Source organism: Tenrec ecaudatus, chromosome 3 (genome assembly GCF_050624435.1).
Source record: "Tenrec ecaudatus isolate mTenEca1 chromosome 3, mTenEca1.hap1, whole genome shotgun sequence".
Lineage (NCBI taxonomy): Eukaryota > Metazoa > Chordata > Mammalia > Afrosoricida > Tenrecidae > Tenrec > Tenrec ecaudatus.
The window spans coordinates 201,347,223-201,353,222 of record NC_134532.1 but is presented as its reverse complement, the minus strand read 5'-3'; positions in this window follow the sequence as shown (position 1 = coordinate 201,353,222).

Below are 6,000 nucleotides of genomic sequence, written 5' to 3'. Positions count from 1 at the left end.
TTAGGCATGTTGTCAGGAGAGACCAGTTGCTGGAGAAGCGTATCATGCTTGGTAAAGCAGAGGAGCAGTGAAAAAGGGGAAGGTCCTCGGAAAGATGGATTCACACCGTGGCTGCAACCAAGGGCTCAACCATAAGATTATTGTGAGGATGGCACAGGACAGGACTCTGAGTCAGAACAGACTAGAAGGCACCTACAAGCTGGGAATACTATATTTGAAAACATATCTGTATTTGAAGAACAAAAAACACACAAAAGTTGAGGACATTGTGGTCTCATTTGGTTACAATGATGTCAGTACACATGTACAGCCAGTGAGACTGAAATAAAGTCAACATAAGCTTATACAAGCATGTCATGCATGGTATAAGGATACAAAGGAACACATAAGACTGTGTTAAACTCGGTAGGAGGTATGTTGGAAGAGGAGCTAGGTATGGAAGTGTGAGATATGACGTAGTTATAAAATAAACAAATAATCACAACATGGATGCTCTAAACCCAGAAGAAAAAGTAGAAAGCAGAGGGTATCTCCTCTGTACAGACATGCCTGTGGTCATTTAAAACCACGAAGCTGGTGCTTGGGTGAGAAAATTAACATGGAAATCAGGTCTAGAATTGAACTGAAGTGGGAATTACGCTGATCTGATCCCACCACACCGAGGCAAAACACTAAGGGCGTACAACAGAACAGCAAGGGAACGGAGCAGCGAGGTCCCCAGGGGTTTCCAAAGGTGAACTTTGGGGCCAGGGCGTGGTGCCCCAACAGACTGGACTGGAAAACACTCCTAAAGGCCAACAAATAGTCCTTGAAGTAACTACCAAAAAAAAAGAACTGAAGTGGTTATGCAAGCTGAGAGAATGAGCGAGCTCAATGGCTACAGAGGATTCAGAGATAATCCAAACCCAAACCTCTCACATAAAAAAGCTATCAAGAACTAATTATATGCCAGAAATAGAAAAATAAGATAATTCGACCGCAGCTGATGAGAATTCCTATGCCATTCACGACAGAATATGTTTGTACTTTTAAAGTTCCTGGGAAAATGCAAAAGCTAATGTTCCGAACAGGCTCTTCAACAAGTTACCCACATTCTAACTTCAGAGTCGTATCGTGAGGTCAGCAGTGTTGGCTTGCAAGAGGCCAAATCCCATAATTACCCGACAACTCCCCAGGATGCCTAGAAAATGATCCCCAAACTCCTCCAGAAAAACAGTAAGTAGATGGGAAATGATTTCTTTCCACAAACTCCAGAAATGAGAAGGAAAGTTGAGAGATTGAATTACGAACAGAAATGGCCCCAGACCACTGAAGAAAGGTAGCTCTTGGTTTGTTTTATTTTTCCAGATTGTTCTCAGATTTTACTTGAGGCCTGTGTGAAAAACTCTAGTGACAGATAACTAAAGTCCCTTCTATTTCTGAGATTCTTACACATGGTACATGATATTCTCACTCAGTGTGGCCCTGTATATCTGCTGGTATTTAACAGTGAACTCCACGGTCCCTCTCTCCAAGCACACGAAGAAAAAAAAAACTCAAAAAGTCTTTAGGTGGTAAATTGAAATTCAGTTTTTCAAAGTACTGATCAGGGAAGTTATAATTGGAAAGATAAAATACCTGTGATAATGTCTGGATGTAGACACTGGTTCTGTCCGAAATCTAACACTTTTTAAAAATCAACCATGTTCCAAATGTTAGTAATTAGATTTCATTTGACTGCATGGAGTGAAGAATATTCCAAACCCATATGAGTGTATATATACCTGCTTATCAGGAGTTCATTTCCTGACAAGAGCCATAGTATTGCTAATTCCTTATGCTTAATTTTCTCATTTGTTCAGCAGCTTTGGGACAAGTAATAGGTTATAGTTTCAAATGAATATGTCTGACACATATTGAACCATTTCTAATTATCTTCCCTTTGAGACTGTTAGTTAACTAATTCAACAAACAGTTAGTGACTCATTGTGGTTGGGCAGACCTGAAGAAGACATGAAATCCCTAATTTTATGAAGCTTACACCTGACTGTGTGTGCGTATGTGTGTGCATGGAGCCACCTGCACGTGTGCAGAAGGGGTTGAGAAAGGAATGATGAGCATTTGGGAAGAAAAAGTACACTGAAGATGGGATGAGACGGTTCCCATGCTGAAAGCCTCCATGAAAAAGAAGATGGACAGGGCTCATCAGGGAGAGGGGAAAATGAGTTGATACCAAGGGCTCAAGTAGGAAGACATATTTTTTTAAATGATGATGGCAACATATGTACAAATGCGCTTGACAGGATGCATGTATGGATGGATTGTGATAAGAGTTGTATGAGCGCCCAATAAAGTTACTTTTGAAAAAGAAGAAGATGAAAAGGTGACTTCTGAGATCCGGGAGTGAAGAAGAAGCAAGCCATTGATGGGGTTAGAACAAAGAGAAGATACTCAAGACACAGAAAAGTAGATGCTCACACAGTTACATCGACAGAATTCATAAGAACTGGTAAGATTGTGCATGATTTGTACATTTCACTAATTATTCGTTTAGCTAACTGTCTATTCCTCAGAATAGACATAGGGGAAGAGAATGGCTGATCACGTAGAAAAGAAAGGCATGGGTCATGGCATACTGGACCTCGTAAGTCTTTGTAGGCTTTAGATTTACTTGAAAGTGTAACATGGTTTAGATTTACTTTTAAGGGTGACAAGAAGCCACCACACGGCTTTAAAAAGTAGAGTGCAGGATTGGACTCCTGTTGTTCAGTGGGCAGATGGCGGCGATGCAGAGAGCGCTCTGCCGAAACTCTCACTGGACAATCAGAAAGAGTGAGGCTGTTGAAATTGACCAGGTAAGGTTCAATTGGATGGAACATAGTGGGGATGAGATGGCTAAACCCACCCAAAGAAAGAAACAAAAGCCAACCACCACACAAAGTGCTCTCAAGCGATTGACTTCAGTTGTAAAGTTAAACTGCGGCATAACGCTTCCTTGGTTATAATCATTATAGAAAAAGATCTTCAGGATTCTCTTCTTCAGTGCAGTTAGGTGGGTAGGTCTTAATTGCCAATCTTTAGGTTAAAACCCAGACAGATTTAAACTTACGAGAGGCCCATCAGGATTGAGGAGAAATTGTTTAGGGGAGAGAGTTTGAGAAAGAAATCGAGACGTTATCCTCATGCTTTCAGATTAGTGGGGTGTTTTGTTTTGTTTGCGTTTTGTTTTCAATTGTCATTGAGTTGACTCCTGCTCTTGGCAACCCCATGCATGAATATCAGAGTAACACTGGGCTTCATAGAGTCTTTATTGGATCGTCTTTAGACGTAGACTACCAGACTTGTCTTCCAGTGAGCCACAGAGTGGCCTCCAGCTTCCAACGTTCCAGTCAGTAGCTGAGCAGGTTAATTGCTGGCCCACTGCATAGGCCCCTAGATAACTGGTAGCATCCTTTAAACACTGTTGTTACATGAAGCACATTTGTGATAACTCGTATGGTTGATAAATTTTCAGCCCCTGGAAAATAAAGATGCAGTTTTATTCATTTAATATCCCAGAAACTACTAAAGTGTTGGACACGTAGTGTTGTAATGTCGTCAGTGCTGTCCAGTCAGGTCCAGCTCATTGTGACTCTATGTGCAACATAGCAAAACACTACCCATCCCTCGCAACCACTATGTCAATGCATCACACTGAAGGTCTTCGTCTCTTTTCGCTGACCCTCTGCTATGCGCACATGATGTTCCCTCCAGGGACTCATCTCTCCTGATAACATGCTCAACATATGTAAGGGGAAGTCTCGCTTTCCTCACTTCTAAGGAGCATGCTGGTTGCACATCTTCTACGACATAGGTGTTTCGTCTCTGGCAGCCCACAGTACTTCCAGGAGGCGTTGACAACACCCTAATTCCAGTGTATCAACTCATCTTGGGTCTTGGGTCAATTTCCAACTGTCACAGGCATAGGACGTAATTGCAAACGCACATAGCATGTGCTAAAAATAAACAGGAAATGCACAAATTGAAATAAAAGTATTCAAGTCAAATTACCTGTATTTTAGAGAAACAGAGTTTTGCCAAAATTCATATGTTCTTCTACTTTCATTTTCAGGAGAAAGAGGGGGCTTTCTGATCCTGGAAAGATTTACAGCCTCAGATATTCAAAGGACCAGGTCTACGTTGCCTGTAGGGCCATTTTGTGGCAGAGTCGCCTCTGTAGCAAAGACGGAATGAATGTCTTTGATTTATTAAATACTTGATCTTCAGTAGAAAATTCAAGCCTGGCAAAATAGATACTTCCAGGTCAGGGTAGGCATGGAGCACAACCTGTCAATCCAGCCTAATGGCACCTTCTTGAGACTATGATCTTGTTTCAAAAAGAAACAGGACAGAGTGGATTCCTCTTTGGCACTCCTCGGCAAACTGGATCTTGGGTCTGGTTCCTCATTTGTCACCTGATGATCCCAGAAGCCTGTCTGTGTTCTGCCGACAGTGTATTCATTCAGCCAACTGCGGATTCATTTACCTCTGCATCCACCCGCTGTGCCCCCAACCCTTGTGAATCTGCTTTGTCACCTTGCTTCTTGTTCATCAGCTTCCGCAAATCAAAAGACACCCGACTTGAACTGGACTGGACTGGACTCTTCCACAACTGTGTAAGCCTTTCCTCATTCTAAACCTCTTTCTATTTACAAACACATACAAGTGTCACTTGTTTTGCTTCTCAAGAGAACCCAACCTAACACAAAACCCCTATTGATGTGTGAGCTCAATGGAATTTTATAGAGAGAAGGAACTAAATCATTGTGTTTGAATAGCCTTGGAGCCTCAATGGGGCTTAAGTTAGTCTCTGGGCACTTGCCAGGATTTCATTACATATTTATTTAATAAATGGAATGGGACTTGATAGAATATTTTACCTATAATTGGTCAATAAAAATTATCTATGGTCAGCGTACTCTGGAAAAAAACTATTGAAATATCGTGAGGATCAGCCATATGGTCCACTCTGTTCATCAGCTGTTCTGAGTGGGGATATCGTCCTCCAGACCTGGTGGGACAGGATGTTCTCCACTCTCTCTTCCTCCCCATTCATTCGCTCCCATGTGCTCTGATCAGATATGTCCCTCTCGCCTAGCTGCAGCTTCAGTGCAGTCCTCTCAAGTAAATTCTTCAGGGGGGAAGGGCAGTTGTCCACGTAGCTGGTATGGGGGCCGAGCCCTCAGGCCCCTCCACTGGCTCCCCTCTCCATACCGACATGCTGCCATTTGAATCTAGGAACACTACATTTAAGTCTGGTCCCTTTTTCCCTGTGCAGACGCAAATAATACCCTGCACTTGAGTGGGTCAGTGCCCTATTCCCCCACCCGCTATGAGACACGACGACTCTCATTGACTCATGGCCCTATGGGGGACAACACTGGCCCAGTCTGACCCCGCGACACCGAATCAAAACACTAAAGGCAGAGAAACTCGGGGAGCAGAGCAGGAAGGTCCCAAGGGAGAGCAAAGGATAGACTTTGGGGCCAGAGTGTGGCACCCCATCTGACTTGACTGGAGGACACTCCTAGAGGTCAAAAATCAGACCTAGATTTGTCTTTCTTCTTTTAATTTGTTCTTTTTCTTTTTATTAATTAATTTATTTTTCTCTGGGTCATTGGTTTTCTTTTTTGTTGTCATCGGTGTGTTCTCTTTTGTCACTTTGTCTTGCTATGCCTTGGTATTTGGTGCATATTATTATCTCTGCAGATCTATCTAGATAAGAATAGCTGGATAAAGAGTCTGGAGGAGAAAACAGGGAGACCAATGGTTCTGGGAGGACATGGGAGAGGGGGAGGCGGGGAAAAGGATGTGGTGTTGACCAACTCAGGGACAAGGGAGCAACAAGTGATCCAAAATTAATGGCAAGATGGGTGTGAGAGGCCTGGTAGGGATTCAGCAAGGGCAATGTAACCGAGAGAAATTACTGAAACCTAAATGAAGGCTGAGCATGATAGTGGGACAAGAGGAAAGTAAACGGAA